Source organism: Coregonus clupeaformis, chromosome 6 (genome assembly GCF_020615455.1).
Source record: "Coregonus clupeaformis isolate EN_2021a chromosome 6, ASM2061545v1, whole genome shotgun sequence".
In the NCBI taxonomy this organism is placed as follows: domain Eukaryota; kingdom Metazoa; phylum Chordata; class Actinopteri; order Salmoniformes; family Salmonidae; genus Coregonus; species Coregonus clupeaformis.
The window spans coordinates 30,665,567-30,682,632 of record NC_059197.1 but is presented as its reverse complement, the minus strand read 5'-3'; positions in this window follow the sequence as shown (position 1 = coordinate 30,682,632).

The window sequence follows — 17,066 nt, the reverse complement described above, 5'->3', positions numbered from 1 at the left end:
AGAACGGTGAGCAAATATCCCAGAACCACACGGGGGGACCTAGTGAATGACCTGCAGAGAGCTGGGACCAAAGTAACAAAGCCTACCATCAGTAACACACTACGCCGCCAGGGACTCAAATCCTGCAGTGCCAGACGTGTCCCCCTGCTTAAGCCAGTACATGTCCAGGCCCATCTGAAGTTTGCTAGAGTGCATTTGGATGATCCAGAAGAGGATTGGGAGAATGTCATATGGTCAGATGAAACAAAATATAACTTTTTTGGTAAAAACTCAACTCGTCGTGTTTGGAGGACAAAGAATGCTGAGTTGCATCCAAAGAACACCATACCTACTGTGAAGCATGGGGGTGGAAACATCATGCTTTGGGGCTGTTTTCCTGCAAAGGGACCAGGACGACTGATCCGTGTAAAGGAAAGAATGAATGGGGCCATGTATCGTGAGATTTTGAGTGAAAACCTCCTTCCATCAGCAAGGGCATTGAAGATGAAACGTGGCTGGGTCTTTCAGCATGACAATGATCCCAAACACACCGCCCGGGCAACGAAGGAGTGGCTTCGTAAGAAGCATTTCAAGGTCCTGGAGTGGCCTAGCCAGTCTCCAGATCTCAACCCCATAGAAAATCTTTGGAGGGAGTTGAAAATCCGTGTTGCCCAGCGACAGCCCCAAAACATCACTGCTCTAGAGGAGATCTGCATGGAGGAATGGGCCAAAATACCAGCAACAGTGTGTGAAAACCTTGTGAAGACTTACAGAAAACGTTTGACCTGTGTCATTGCCAACAAAGGGTATATAACAAAGTATTGAGAAACTTTTGTTATTGACCAAATACTTATTTTCCACCATAATTTGCAAATAAATTCATTAAAAATCCTACATTGTGATTTTCTGGATTTTTTCCCCTCATTTTGTCTGTCATAGTTGACGTGTACCTATGATGAAAATTATAGGCCTCTCTCATCTTTTTAAGTGGGAGAACTTGCACAATTGGTGGCTGACTAAATACTTTTTTTCCCCACTGTACAAGACCACTGATAATCTCCCTCGATCTGGGGCTCCACGCAAGATCTCACCCTGTGGGGTCAAAATGATCACAAGAACGGTGAGCAAATATCCCAGAACCACACGGGGGGACCTAGTGAATGACCTGCAGAGAGCTGGGACCAAAGTAACAAAGCCTACCATCAGTAACACACTACGCCGCCAGGGACTCAAATCCTGCAGTGCCAGACGTGTCCCCCTGCTTAAGCCAGTACATGTCCAGGCCCGTCTGAAGTTTGCTAGAGTGCATTTGGATGATGACAGAAGTTGAGTTCAGGACACACCTGTGGCTAAATAATAAATAATAATATGCCATTTAGCAGACGCTTTTTATCCAAAGCGACTTACAGTCATGCGTGCATACATTTTTGTGTATGGGTGGTCCCGGGGATCGAACCCACTACCTTGGCGTTTCAAGCGCCGTGCTCTACCAGCTGAGCTACAGAGGACCACCCAGCTACAGAGGACCACCAGCTAACACCCACACACACACACACACACACACACACACACACACACACACACACACACACACACACACACACACACACACACACACACACACACACACACACACACTGACCACCACCTAACACCGCTGCCACGTGCCAACATTTAACCCATTCATCTATCATCTGGTGAATGGATTTAATCCCCCGGAGTGGATGAAGCTCTATTATTATAACATCAATCAATTTCACAGATAAAACATTTCAATCCAGGTCACCGACTTGCAATGGAAATTAAAATGTCACCACAGTCATCTTTGATACAGGGGTTATGGAAGTCTTTGATACAGGGGTTATGGAAGTCTTTGATACAGGGGTATGGAAGTCTTTGATACAGGGGTTATGGAAGTCTTTGATACAGGGGTTATGGAAGTCTTTGATACAGGGGTTATGGAAGTCTTTGATACAGGGGTTATGGAAGTCTTTGATACAGAGGTTATGGAAGTCTTTGATACAGGGGTTATGGAAGTCTTTGATACAGGGGTTATGGAAGTTTAAAGGATGAGTAAGAGGAAAGTTTCCAATATGAATCCAGTATTGCAACATGGAGGGAGAGGCCACTACCAGTAACACCACCACCCTGCAATATAATCATTCTGAATCATAGCTCATAGAAGAAGTTCATGATGATTACTGGATCAGACACAGAATGTAGACTAGAGCCACAAATTGAATAGAAATCATATTTGCTGGAGCAAACCAAGTAACAGTTCCTAGCCTAGTGGTTAAGAGTGTTGGGCCAGTAACCGAATAGTCGATGGTTCGAAACCCTGAGCCAACTAGGTGAAAATTCTGTCTGTGCCCTTAAGCAAGGCACTTAACCATAATTGCACCCTGTATTTACAGTGGAGGAAAAAAGTATTTAGTCAGCCACCAATTGTGCAAGTTCTCCCACTTAAAAAAGATGAGAGAGGCCTGTAATTTTCATAATAGGTACACGTCAACTATGACAGACAAATTGAGAAAAGAAAATCACATTGTAGGATTTTAATGAATTTATTTGCAAATTATGGTGGAAAATAAGTATTTGGTCACCTACAAACAAGCAAGATTTCTGGCTCTCACAGACCTGTAACTTCTTCTTTAAGAGGCTCCTCTGTCCTCCACTTGTTACCTGTATTAATGGCACCTGTTTGAACTTGTTATCAGTATAAAAGACACCTGTCCACAACCTCAAACAGTCACACTCCAAACTCCACTATGGCCAAGACCAAAGAGCTGTCAAAGGACACCAGAAACAAAATTGTAGACCTGCACCAGGCTGGGAAGACTGAATCTGCAATAGGTAAGCAGCTTGTTTTGAAGAAATCAACTGTGGGAGCAATTATTAGGAAATGGAAGACATACAAGACCACTGATAATCTCCCTCGATCTGGGGCTCCACGCAAGATCTCACCCCGTGGGGTCAAAATGATCACAAGAACGGTGAGCAAATATCCCAGAACCACACGGGGGACCTAGTGAATGACCTGCAGAGAGCTGGGACCAAAGTAACAAAGCCTACCATCAGTAACACACTACGCCGCCAGGGACTCAAATCCTGCAGTGCCAGACGTGTCCCCCCTGCTTAAGCCAGTACATGTCCAGGCCCATCTGAAGTTTGCTAGAGTGCATTTGGATGATCCAGAAGAGGATTGGGAGAATGTCATATGGTCAGATGAAACAAAATATAACTTTTTGGTAAAAACTCAACTCGTCGTGTTTGGAGGACAAAGAATGCTGAGTTGCATCCAAAGAACACCATACCTACTGTGAAGCATGGGGGTGGAAACATCATGCTTTGGGGCTGTTTTCCTGCAAAGGGACCAGGACGACTGATCCGTGTAAAGGAAAGAATGAATGGGGCCATGTATCGTGAGATTTTGAGTGAAAACCTCCTTCCATCAGCAAGGGCATTGAAGATGAAACGTGGCTGGGTCTTTCAGCATGACAATGATCCCAAACACACCGCCCGGGCAACGAAGGAGTGGCTTCGTAAGAAGCATTTCAAGGTCCTGGAGTGGCCTAGCCAGTCTCCAGATCTCAACCCCATAGAAAATCTTTGGAGGGAGTTGAAAATCCGTGTTGCCCAGCGACAGCCCCAAAACATCACTGCTCTAGAGGAGATCTGCATGGAGGAATGGGCCAAAATACCAGCAACAGTGTGTGAAAACCTTGTGAAGACTTACAGAAAACGTTTGACCTGTGTCATTGCCAACAAAGGGTATATAACAAAGTATTGAGAAACTTTTGTTATTGACCAAATACTTATTTTCCACCATAATTTGCAAATAAATTCATTAAAAAATCCTACATTGTGATTTTCTGGATTTTTTCCCCTCATTTTGTCTGTCATAGTTGACGTGTACCTATGATGAAAATTATAGGCCTCTCTCATCTTTTTAAGTGGGAGAACTTGCACAATTGGTGGCTGACTAAATACTTTTTTTCCCCCACTGTACAAGACCACTGATAATCTCCCTCGATCTGGGGCTCCACGCAAGATCTCACCCTGTGGGGTCAAAATGATCACAAGAACGGTGAGCAAATATCCCAGAACCACACGGGGGGACCTAGTGAATGACCTGCAGAGAGCTGGGACCAAAGTAACAAAGCCTACCATCAGTAACACACTACGCCGCCAGGGACTCAAATCCTGCAGTGCCAGACGTGTCCCCCTGCTTAAGCCAGTACATGTCCAGGCCCGTCTGAAGTTTGCTAGAGTGCATTTGGATGATGACAGAAGTTGAGTTCAGGACACACCTGTGGCTAAATAATAAATAATAATATGCCATTTAGCAGACGCTTTTTATCCAAAGCGACTTACAGTCATGCGTGCATACATTTTTGTGTATGGGTGGTCCCGGGGATCGAACCCACTACCTTGGCGTTTCAAGCGCCGTGCTCTACCAGCTGAGCTACAGAGGACCACCCAGCTACAGAGGACCACCAGCTAACACCCACACACACACACACACACACACACACACACACACACACACACACACACACACACACACACACACACACACACACACACACACACACACTCCACCACCTAACACCGCTGCCACGTGCCAACATTTAACCCATTCATCTATCATCTGGTGAATGGATTTAATCCCCGGAGTGGATGAAGCTCTATTATTATAACATCAATCAATTTCACAGATAAAACATTTCAATCCAGGTCACCGACTTGCAATGGAAATTAAAATGTCACCACAGTCATCTTTGATACAGGGGTTATGGAAGTCTTTGATACAGGGGTTATGGAAGTCTTTGATACAGGGGTATGGAAGTCTTTGATACAGGGGTTATGGAAGTCTTTGATACAGGGGTTATGGAAGTCTTTGATACAGGGGTTATGGAAGTCTTTGATACAGGGGTTATGGAAGTCTTTGATACAGAGGTTATGGAAGTCTTTGATACAGGGGTTATGGAAGTCTTTGATACAGGGGTTATGGAAGTTTAAAGGATGAGTAAGAGGAAAGTTTCCAATATGAATCCAGTATTGCAACATGGAGGGAGAGGCCACTACCAGTAACACCACCACCCTGCAATATAATCATTCTGAATCATAGCTCATAGAAGAAGTTCATGATGATTACTGGATCAGACACAGAATGTAGACTAGAGCCACAAATTGAATAGAAATCATATTTGCTGGAGCAAACCAAGTAACAGTTCCTAGCCTAGTGGTTAAGAGTGTTGGGCCAGTAACCGAATAGTCGATGGTTCGAAACCCTGAGCCAACTAGGTGAAAATTCTGTCTGTGCCCTTAAGCAAGGCACTTAACCATAATTGCACCCTGTATTTACAGTGGAGGAAAAAAGTATTTAGTCAGCCACCAACTGTGCAAGTTCTCCCACTTAAAAAGATGAGAGTGTTAGGCTTGGTGGGGACTCAGGTGCAGAGACGGACACACGGACAAAGAGGGTGAATTAGGATGTTGTTTATTCAGCGTGTTTTGGCAGAGAGAAACAGTTCAGGGTGGAGTAGCTTCAGACCGGGGTAGGAGCTGAGTGGGGTGGAGAGCCAGTAGTACTGAGAGCTGGATGACGAGGATATCAGACAACAGATGAGCAGGTTGCGGCGTGGGAATGGCAGGCAGGCAGGCAGCAGGAACAGACGGGATCTGGTCGAAGGAGAGACAGGTTACAAACGTGGCAGAAACAACTATAATGCTGAGAGAGTAACAACTAAACTAAGATTGCTGTACTGAGCCAAGTTACCACAGGTGGTGTAGGAACGAACTGGCGCTGGAGAGGTGTCCAGCCCGGGTCGATAACTGCTGGTTGATTGGTGACAATGAGCTGCAGCTGGATGTAACTGAGCATGAGAAAGAATGGCCACGCCCCCTGACCTAGATACTGGGCTGCACAGCAGGGGGAGACAGACACAGTACCCCCCCCTCAACGGGCGCCACCCGGCGACCCACCCGGCTTGTCAGGGTGGTCCCTATGGAAGTCAGCCACCAGCTGCGGATCCAGTATAAACCGTCGGGGAATCCAGGACCTCTCCTCGGGACCGTATCCCTCCCAGTCCACCAGGTACTGAAGCCCTCTACCACGCCTCCGGACGTCCAGCAGTCTCCGCACCGTGTAGGCTGGATGGTCGTCAATAATACGCGGTGGCGGAGGGGGATCCACAGGCGGACACAAAGGGCTGGAGGAGACCAGCTTCAGCTGGGACACGTGAAATGTAGGACGGACTCTCATGGCCTGGGGAAGCTTCAACCGAACAGCCGAAGGGGTTGATGATGGAGTCGACCTCGAAAGGACCCAAATACCGGGCGACAGCTTACGGGAGTCAGTGCGCAGGGGGATGTTGCTGGAGGAGAGCCAGACTCGCTGACCAGGCTGGAACTGGGGAGCGACTACCCTGTGCCTGTCCGCCACTCTCTTGTTACGCTCTGCTGTCCGTAGAAGGGCCTCACGGGTGTCCACCCACACCTTGCGGCAGCGGCGAAGGTTATCCTGAACTGACGGGACGGCTAACTCCTTTTCCTGAGAGCGGGAACAATGGCGGTTGGTACCCCAAAGCCGCCTCAAATGGTGAAAGGCCGGTGGCAGATGAGGTGAGGGAATTGTGGGCATATTCGACCCACGGGAGGTGTTTGGCCCAGGTGGACGGGTTCTGGGATGTCAAACAGCGTAGAGCAGCCTCCAGGTCCTGATTGGTCCTCTCAGTCTGACCATTGGACTGGGGATGGAAACCTGATGAGAGACTGACAGAGGCACCCAGAGCAGAACAAAACTCCTTCCATACCCGAGAAATGAACTGTGGGCCTCTATCGGACACTATGTCCACAGGTATTCCATGGGGACGGAATACATGTAGGACAAAGAGGTCGGCTGTCTCACTGGCAGACGGTAATTTTGGTAATGCAACAAAATGGGCAGATTTAGAGAATCTGTCCACGATGGTGAGTATGGTGTCATTACCCTCAGACATAGGAAGTCCAGTGACGAAGTCCAAGGCCACGTGAGACCAAGGACGACTCGGAACTGGGAGAGGCCGCAGCAGGCCCGAAGGAGCCCGGTGGGAAGCCTTATTTTGGGCACAGATGGAACAGGCCGCCACGTATTCCCGGAACGTCAGTCTCGACGGATGGCCACCAAAAGTGCCTCTTCAGTAGCGACAGTGTCACGGTTCATACCAGGGTGGCAGGAGAAGCGCGAGGTGTGGATCCAGTTGAGCACTTGCGGCCGCACGGCTGCGGGAACATAGAGAAGGTCGGGGGCCATCGGCCGGTCCAGGTTCCGACTCTTGTGCCGATCGGACGAGGGACTCGATTTCCCAGTGAACAGCCGCCACCAAACAGGAAGCGGGCAGAACAGGTTCAGGATTGCTGGAGTCTTCATTGTCTGTAAACTGGCGAGAGAGAGCATCAGGCTTGACATTACGTGTGCCAGGACGATATGTTAAAATAAACTTGAACCTGCTGAAGAACAGAGCCCATCTGGCCTGACGGGGAGTTTAGCCTCTTGGATGACTGGATGTAAGCCAGGTTCTTGTGGTCTGTCCAGACTATGAAGGGTTGCTCTGCTCCGTCTAGCCAGTGCCTCCACTCCTCCAACGCCAACTTGACAGCAAGCAACTCCCGGTTACCCACGTCGTAGTTCTTCTCAGCAGGGGTCAATCTCCTGGAGAAAAAGGCCACAGGATGGAGCTTCTGGTCCGTGGGGGAACGTTGTGACAGGACAGCCCCCACCCCCGAATCAGAGGCGTCCACTTCCACAATAAACTGCAAACTAGTGTCTGGATGAATAAGAACAGGTGAGGTGGAGAACAGTTCCTTCAATGTACTCACGGCTGACTCGGCCTCAGGCGTCCACAGGAATGGCACCTTTGGGGAGGTGAGCTTGGTCAGGGGGCAACCACTCGGCTGAAACCCCTGATGAAGCGGCGGTAGAAGTTGGCGAAGCCCAGGAGCGTTGTAGCTGCTTCCGAGACGTGGGTGTGGGCCACTCCGCAACCGCTCTGATCTTGTCAGGGTCTGGTGACACTTGTCCCCGCTCGATAATAAAGCCCAAAAAGGGGACGGACTGCCGGTGGAACTCACATTTTTCTGCTTTCACATACAGTTTATTTTCCATGAGGCGTTGGAGAACCAGACGGACGTGGGAGACGTGTTCATCCTGTGACTTAGAGAATATTAGAATGTCATCCAAATAGACAAACACAAAACGGTGTAGAAAATCCCTCAACACATCGTTAACCATGGCCTGAAACACTGCTGGGGCGTTAGTGAGACCGAATGGCATGACTAGGTATTCAAAGTGTCCGAGAGGGGTATTGAACCCAGTTTTCCATTCGTCTCCCTGCCTGATCCTAACGAGGTGGTAAGCGTTACGCAGGTCGAGTTTGGTAAACACGGTGGCACCATGAAGGGGTTCAAATGCTGAGTTGATGAGAGGCAGGGGGTACGTATTTTGTGGTTTTGCCAGTCAATATGGGGGTTGTGAAGGCTAAGCCAAGGGAAACCGAGGATAAGAGGGGAGGCCGAGGAGGAGACTACTTTAAACTGGATGGTTTCTTTGTGATTGCCGGACAGCATGAGAGAAACGGGGACAGTTTGGTGGGTGATGTTGGCAAACTGATGGCCGTCTATAGCGGTTACTGTTATAGGCTTAGGCAGGGGCTTAACAGGGATCTCAGCCTGAGTGACCAGGTTAACGTCAAGGAAACTATCCTCAGCACCAGAGTCAATGAGAGCAGCTAATGGGAGAGACAGATTCCTGAACTGGACTGTAGCTGGGATAACTAGACGGGGTGCTGTGGGCATTGAGTCAGGTGTAGCACTCGCAAGTACGCCCACCTTTACTTGCGAGCTTGGTCTTTTGGGCGAACCGGACAGTTAACCAGGAAATGAGTGCGGTCCCCACAGTACATGCACTCACCAGCCCGCATGCGCCGTTCCTTTTCGGCAGGGGACAGACGAGCACGGCCCAGCTGCATGGGCTCGTCTAGTTCCGTGGAGGGATCCGCTGAGGTGTGTGGGCGGTGTCCGAGTGGTGGTGTTGCTCGGGTTGCAGAAAGCGAGGGGCCCCGCCTGCGGTGTGGACCCGACCGCCCCTCTCCTGTCTCCTCTCCCGTAGCCTGTTGTCTATTCGTGTAGCAAGGGAAACGAGAACATGAAGGTTAGCAGGCTCATCACGAACAGCTAGTTCATCCTTAATCGTGTCACTTAAACCGTTAACAAACGCTCCCTGAAGAGCTTCGTCATTCCACTTGGAATCGGCTGCCAAGGTCCAAAAATCAATGGCGTATTCAGCCACGCTACCCGTGCCCTGTCGTAGCTTCAACAGTCTCTTTGTGGCGGTCCCGGCATGGTCCGGTGATCAAACACAACTTTCAATTGAGAGGAAAAATCGTCAAACGACAGGCTGGCAATCTGCTGAGTAGAACAAGCCGCTTCTGCCCAAATCAAAGCTTTGCCCTCAGTAACCCCAGAGCGTAATGTACCTTTGAGGATTCCGTGGAGAAAGACAGGGGCTTCTGTTGGAACACCAAGCGGCACTGAAGCAGGAAACCACGGCATTTGTTCAGGTCCCCGGTGAAAGGTTCGGGTGAGGTTGTAGGGGGTTCCCGAAGGGCAGGAGCGGAGGCCGAGCCTGGAGCAACTGTAGGAGGAACAGGCGGAGGAGAAGCAGAGGGAGGAAAAGTAGTGAGTGTTACCAGGTTAGCTACCTGAGAGGTGAGCTGAGATATTTGATCCAACAACCGCTGGTTGTTATCCAATAGAGACCGGATGAATTGGTCGTGTTGTCCCAATAACATTCCCTGTGAATGGAGGGGCGCGTTGTACGCCATCACCCGTTGTTTCATGTGGCATCTCTGCTGAGTCCATGTTTGGCCAGTTCGTTCTGTTAGGCTTGGTGGGGACTCAGGTGCAGAGACGGACACACGGACAAAGAGGGTGAATTAGGATGTTGTTTATTCAGCGTGTTTTGGCAGAGAGAAACAGTTCAGGGTGGAGTAGCTTCAGACCGGGTAGGAGCTGAGTGGGGTGGAGAGCCAGTAGTACTGAGAGCTGGATGACGAGGATATCAGACAACAGATGAGCAGGTTGCGGCGTGGGAATGGCAGGCAGGCAGGCAGCAGGAACAGACGGGATCTGGTCGAAGGAGAGACAGGTTACAAACGTGGCAGAAACAACTATAATGCTGAGAGAGTAACAACTAAACTAAGATTGCTGTACTGAGCCAAGTTACCACAGGTGGTGTAGGAACGAACTGGCGCTGGAGAGGTGTCCAGCCCGGGTAGATAACTGCTGGTTGATTGGTGACAATGAGCTGCAGCTGGATGTAACTGAGCATGAGAAAGAATGGCCACGCCCCCTGACCTAGATCCTCTGACTGGGCTGCACAGCAGGGGGAGACAGACACAGACAACACACACAGGGAAAAAAGGAAAAGGAAAACAAGTGGGGACAGGACCAACAGTGCCGGACCGTAACAGAGAGAGGCCTGTAATTTTCATCATAGGTACACGTCAACTATGACAGACAAATTGAGAAAAGAAAATCCAGAAAATCACATTGTAGGATTTTTAATGAATTTATTTGCAAATTATGGTGGAAAATAAGTATTTGGTCACCTACAAACAAGCAAGATTTCTGGCTCTCACAGACCTGTAACTTCTTCTTTAAGAGGCTCCTCTGTCCTCCACTTGTTACCTGTATTAATGGCACCTGTTTGAACTTGTTATCAGTATAAAAGACACCTGTCCACAACCTCAAACAGTCACACTCCAAACTCCACTATGGCCAAGACCAAAGAGCTGTCAAAGGACACCAGAAACACAATTGTAGACCTGCACCAGGCTGGGAAGACTGAATCTGCAATAGGTAAACAGCTTGGTTTGAAGAAATCAACTGTGGGAGCAATTATTAGGAAATGGAAGACATACAAGACCACTGATAATCTCCCTCGATCTGGGGCTCCACGCAAGATCTCACCCCGTGGGGTCAAAATGATCACAAGAACGGTGAGCAAATATCCCAGAACCACACGGGGGGACCTAGTGAATGACCTGCAGAGAGCTGGGACCAAAGTAACAAAACCTACCATCAGTAACACACTACGCCGCCAGGGACTCAAATCCTGCAGTGCCAGACGTGTCCCCCTGCTTAAGCCAGTACATGTCCAGGCCCGTCTGAAGTTTGCTAGAGTGCATTTGGATGATCCAGAAGAGGATTGGGAGAATGTCATATGGTCAGATGAAACCAAAATAGGGGGTTATGGAAGTCTTTGATACAGGGGTTATGGAAGTTTAAAGGATGAGTAAGAGGAAAGTTTCCAATATGAATCCAGTATTGCAACATGGAGGGAGAGGCCACTACCAGTAACACCACCACCCTGCAATATAATCATTCTGAATCATAGCTCATAGAAGAAGTTCATGATGATTACTGGATCAGACACAGAATGTAGACTGGTGTCATTGCCAACAAAGGGTATATAACAAAGTATTGAGAAACTTTTGTTATTGACCAAATACTTATTTTCCACCATAATTTGCAAATAAATTCATTAAAAATCATACAATGTGATTTTCTGGATTTTTTTATTTTTATTACAGGCCTCTCTCATCTTTTTAAGTGGGAGAACTTGCACAATTGGTGGCTGACTAAATACTTTTCCCCCCCACTATATTAAGGATCCCCTTTACTCTTCCTGGGTTCCAAATATATTAAAGCACTTACATTACATATAAAACAAAATATATAACAGTATGACATTATTACACCACTACCTATCTACAATACAAAATGTTTAATACCACCATACAACAATATCACAATGTGTGCATATGCATGTGTCTATACCCTTGTGTGTCTCTTCACAGTCCCCGTTGTTCCATAAGGTGTATTTTGACCTGTTTTTCAATCTGATTCTACTGCTTGCATCAGTTACCTGATGTGGAATAGAGTTCCATGTAGTCATGTCTCTATGTAGTACTGTGCGCCTCCCATAGTCTGTTCTGGACTTGGGGACTGTGAAGAGACCTCTGGTGGCATGTCTTGTGGGGTATGCATGGGTGTCCGAGCTGTGTGATAGTAGTTTACAGACAGCTCGGGCCATGACAGACTGACATGCATGTCATTAATGTTCGATCTCTGTGTACTTTTAAGGGCCAGCCATGCTGCCCTGTTCTGAGCCAACTGCCAATTTTCCCAAGTCCCTCTTTGGCTAATTGGTCGGCTATTTGAGCCAGTAAAGGGGGCTTTACTATTCTTAGGTAGCGGAATGACTTTTGCTTCCCTCCAAGCCTGGGGGCACACACATTCTAGTAGGCTTAAATTGAAAATATGGCAAATAGGAGTGGCAATATCATCCACTATTATCCTCAGCAATTTTCCTTCTAAGTTGTCAGACCCCGGTGGCTTGTCATTGTTAATAGACAACAATAATTTTTTCACTCACTTTACGGAATTCAAAATTACAATGCTTGTCTTTCATAATTTGGTCAGATATACTTGGACGTGTAGTGTCAGCAATTGTTGCTGGCATGTCATGCCTAAGTTTGCTAATCTTGCCAATGAAAAAAGTATTAAAGTAGTTGGCAATATCAGTTGGTTTTGTGATGAATGAGCCATCTGATTCAATGAATGATGGAGCTGAGTTTGCCTTTTTTCCCAAAATGTCATTTAAGGTGCTCCAAAGCTTTTTACTATCATTCTTTATGTCATTTATCTTTGTTTCATAGTGTAGTTTCTTCTTCTTTTTATTCAGTTTAGTCACATGATTTCTCAATTTGCAATACGTTTACCAATCGGTTGTGCAGCCAGACTTATTTGCCATTCCTTTTGCCTCATCCCTCTCAACCATACAATTTTTCAATTCCTCATCAATCCACGGGGATTTAACAGTTGTTACAGTCATTGTCTTAATGGGTGCATGCTTATTAGTAACTGGAATAAGCAATTTCATAAATGTGTCAAGTGCAGTGTCTGTTTGCTCCTCATTACACACCACGGACCAACAAATATTCTTTACATCAACAACATAGGAATCACTACAAAACTTATTGTATGACCTCTTATACACAATATTAGACCCAGCCTTTGGAACTTTATATAACTGGGTCATTCTACAGATTCGGTGACATTTCAGTATTGTCAGTGTCCCAAGATGTACTAGTGTTATAACTTGTCAGAACATTTATCAAACTACACTTAAATTACAACATTTCAAAGTTTTACATGTTTTTAATATGGAGTAGAGAATATGATTTTAAACAGAGATGAATTTCAATACTTATATGTTTGCTTTTCTTAGGAGTATTAAGAATTTCGCCTGTCCCTATTGACCATCATGCAAATGGCGTGACTCATTTTGAGTACACAGTGTTAAATAATAATGTTTTTTTTTGTTAAATTAATTGTATATGCCCCCTTATTATGCATAATCCATTTTCTCAGCATAAGACATTTTATTTTCTGAGAAATTCAGGCTTTTACCCCTGTCCTTGTATTTCTTTCAACCCCGTAACGCAACAATACCCCCACTCACAATTAAATAATGCTTTGATCCTGTGGACATCATTTATGAGGAAGTGACATCATACAAGTCTTCAGAGAAGCCTGGTGTGACAAGTGGTAAGCTGCTCTCTCACTTTTTATAAATATTTCATGTTTTTTAAGCACATATGGGCTTTGTCAATCTCAGGTATTCAACTCTGTTGGGGGGAATTCATAGTTAAGATTTTACCAATAATTGTTTTTATAGCTATGAAGTATAACAATGTCTTTTGTTGAATAAGGCCATGTGGCACACTGCTAGCTGCTAGCATCCCGAATTAGCAACAGATTAGCACAAAATCTTCAACCCTGTCACATTCAACCCCATCACATTTTTCAATGTTACGGGGTTGAATGGCTGTTACAGGGTTGAATAGCTGTTAAATCTTAGCAATATTTAATGTATATTGCTTAATACCAATCATATTTTCTTGTTGAATGTTTGTTGTTTACGGTTTTACAGTATCAACTAAAAGTACGAGGAATTTTTGAAAATAATAACTTTAAAAAAGTGACAATTAATTTGTTCTCTCTCCTATATACATTGACATATTTAGGAGTATTATCTGCAAGTTCATGTTCATTTTACTACATAGTGATTAAAAGGATACAATATTTAGTCTTGAAGAGTAAGCAGGTCATTGACTTGACCTTGACCTACAATTTCAGATTCAACAATGGAAAAAACAGCAGCAGAAAGGAAACACACATAGAGAGGAAGGTGAGGGACATCCGCGCGCCGGTGGTCAGGTAATTCTCCTGGACATGGGAAGGGAGCACCAGATGGTGTTGGTGCAACCCTAAAAAGAACCGCAGACAGGCTGATAAGTCAAGGATGTGACATCCACAATGCGGATCCACCAAGTTGTTTGTGTGGCTGCAAGGCAAATTGCCTACCGTGATGTAAGCTGTATGTGCACAGTCCACAACAAGAAACTGGAATGCCAGTGTTTCAATACACAACATTTCACATTTACCCCTAAAATTACATCAATCGTGTCACAGAGGGAGGTTGATTGGGCAAATCCAGACATATGCGGGAAATGGTGCGTGGCCAAATATGATGACGATTTCTATCCCGGAATAATTCTAGCCACAGATGAATCCCATGTGCAGGTCAAATGCATGTGCTGTGCTGGACCAAATAGGTACTTCTGGCCACTTCTTGATGATATCCTGTGGTATCCATTTGAGGACATCTTGGAACACATTGATCCCCCCTAAACCGGTGACTTCTAGGCACATGGAAATACAGAAGGAAGTGTGGGCTAGGCTCTCTCAGTAAAAATGGTGAACAAACTGTAGGCTTACCTATAGGTTATTAATGTTAAGATGTTTGCTTAATGTTCAAACATTCAAACACAGACATTCCTGCCATTACTCTGGATATTTCTATGAAATCAATGAAAATGTTGTAACTGTTGTTAGTTTATTAATGTGTTTTAATCTGTCTAGATTTCATCTTGATTGTTTAAACTTTAAAAGCTATGTTGACAGTAGCTTAAAATGTTAAAAAATGGCAACATGTGACCTATAGGTTATCAATGTTAAGATGTTTGCTCAATGTTCAAACAGACTCCTGCCATTATCAGATGGATATTTTTATGAAATCAATGAAATGTTGTTACTGTTATTAGTTCATTAATGTGTTTTACTCTGTCTAGCTTTCATCTAGATTCTTTAGATTTTAAAAGCTATGTTGACAGTAGGTTTAAAAATGTTTAAAAAATGGCAACATGTTAGTGATCTCAAAAGATAAAACATATGACACGTGATGCTTTTCACTCAACCCTGTTACATGATTTTCAACCCTGTTGCGGTGCATTCATCCCTGTTACGAGATTATTTTTTTACATTTTTGTATTAAATACACAAAATATAACATCAATAGTGTTTTTATTGTGTGTATTAAATCAGGGTAAATAAGGCTATTTCAATTTTGTCAGGAATTACGCAGCATTCTTGCACATTTCTTGCGAAAATGTGGAGTTAGATTAGAAATTTCTTCATCGTAAACTGGAAAGGATGGTGCTGGTCAGTTTTTCTTGATTTTCTCTTTAATTACAATATGCCATTATTTACAAGGGACATCTAAACTGTGAGATTATGCCAGAAGCTGAACTCAAGCTTATTGGAAAAATGAATAGTTGAATAACAAAATGACTGTGACGGGGTTGAATTAAATTGGGACTTGTTTGAGAAAATAATACAGAATAATAACTTAATACTCTACATTGAGATGGGAAAAGGTATTTTCTATCAAGTACACACATTACTTTGTCACATCAAATAAAAAAAAGCTTAAGATTTTAATGTTCATTGTTTCATCCTCCTCAATCACAAAAGGCACCGAATCTGTAGAATGACCCAACTACATATGGCTACTATATTGTGATCACTACATCCGATGGATTTGGATACTGCTTTCAAACAACTCTCTGCAGCATTAGTAAAGATATGATCAATACATGTTGATGATTTAATTCCTGTACTGTTTGTAACTACCCTGGTAGGTTGACTGATAACCTGAACCAGGTTGCAGGCACTGGTTACAGTTTGAAGCTTTCTCTTGAGTGGGCAGCCTGATGAAAGCCAGTCAATAATTTTTTCACCCAGAAAGTATACCTCTCTTTTGATATCACATACATTATCAAGCATTTCACACATGTTATCCAGATACTGACTGTTAGCATGCGAAAGTATTCATCCCCTTGGCATTTTTCCTATTTTGTTGCCTTACAACCTGGAATTAAAATTGATTTTTGGGGGGTTTGTATCATTTGATTTACACAACATGCCTACCACTTTGAAGATGCAAAATATTTTGTATTGTGAAACAAACAAGAAATAAGACAAAAAAACTGAAAACTTAAGCATGCCTCACCCCCACAAAGTCAATACTTTGTAGAGCCACCGTTTGCAGCAATTACAGCTGCAAGTCTCTTGGGGTATGTCTCTATAAGCTTGGCACATCTAGCCACTGGGATTTTTGACCATTCTTCAAGGCAAAACTGCTCCAACTCCTTCAAGTTGGATGGGTTCCGCTTTTGTACAGCAATCTTTAAGTCATACCACAGATTCTCAATTGGATTGAGGTCTGGGCTTTGACTAGGCCATTCCAAGACATTTAAATGTTTCCCCTTAAACCACTTGAGTGTTGCTTTAGCAGTATGCTTAGGGTCATTGTCCTGCTGGAAGGTGAACCTCCATCCCAGTCTCAAATCTCTGGAAGACTGAAACAGGTTTCCCTAAAGAATTTCCCTGTATTTAGCGCCATCCATCATTCCTTCAATTCTGACCTGTTTCCCAGTCCCTGCCGATGAAAAATATCCCCACAGCATGATGCTGCCACCACCATGCTTCACTGTGGGGATGGTGTTCTCGGGGTGATGAGAGGTGTTGGGTTTGCGCCAGACATTTTCTTTGATGGCCAAAAAGCTCAATTTTAGTCTCATCTGACCAGCGTACCTTCTGGCGAACACCAAACGTGTTTGCTTCTTTTTTTCTTA